Here is a 914-nt window from a genome sequence, read left to right as displayed (position 1 = left end):
ATATACATATATATAATAAGTTTTTATATGGAAAGTATCCAATTCCAATTATTTTTTATAGATACTATATCTGGTATATCCTTAAATAAGATTATTTATGATTATTCTTTTTATAAACATTTCATAAACACTTTATAATTGAATTTTAAATGTTATGTTTATTTCTGGATTTGACAAACGTCAAAAAGTTTTGCGATAACTGAAATTTTCGAAATTTTAACGAAATCTTTGATAAATAATTATCTTGTCATTGAATGCGTGAGCAAGATCGATCGCAATAATTTATATATTCGATCATCATGATCAATTAAAAAATTGCGGTGTGCGATTCGTGTTTTCCCTCAGCTTTCTGTGTAAGGAACAAACACAATTGCCGCATTAATTGGCAAAATGGCGCGGGAGAAATGCCGCGCGTTGGGACACTCGGTGTTCCACACTAATTAATTCCTTTAATTGAATCGCTGACTGCAGTTTTTGCGGTAAAGTTTATTTTTGTCCTAATTAAATTAATGCAAGCTGCGCAGTCGTAAGAATAATCATATTTAATGCTCATACGAGCTTTAAGCCCGACCTAATGATAATTCTTATTTTTTTTATAATAATATATTTTATAATAATATATTTATTTTACATAGATAATTTATATTTTTTGATATTTATTGTTAATTGTAAATAATTTCTTAACGGATTACGTTATTACAATTCGCAAGCACATCATCTTGGGAACTTTATATAATCTTCATTTATTTTAAATGTAAATATATATTTATTTGATTCAGAAACCAATTTAACTTAATTTTTAATTTAACTTAAAAATCTTTTTTTTATTGAATAAATATTTATTTGTTTATTTACTATAAATATAAATGAAATTTACTTAGTATTATTTAAAGAAATACGTATTAGGTTTAATA

General features: G+C 24.6%; 1 protein-coding gene across 2 annotated transcripts in view; it reads left to right on the top strand.

The window, feature by feature from the left end:
- Positions 1 to 914, top strand: part of LOC108685842 — a 118,994-nt gene that overhangs the window by 109,509 nt on the left and 8,571 nt on the right. The window lies entirely within an intron of this gene.

The sequence above is a fragment of the Atta colombica genome, unplaced genomic scaffold, assembly GCF_001594045.1.
Source record: "Atta colombica isolate Treedump-2 unplaced genomic scaffold, Acol1.0 scaffold100, whole genome shotgun sequence".
Lineage (NCBI taxonomy): Eukaryota > Metazoa > Arthropoda > Insecta > Hymenoptera > Formicidae > Atta > Atta colombica.
Note: the sequence above shows the minus strand (reverse complement) of the source record. Positions and strands in the feature narration are given on the sequence as shown.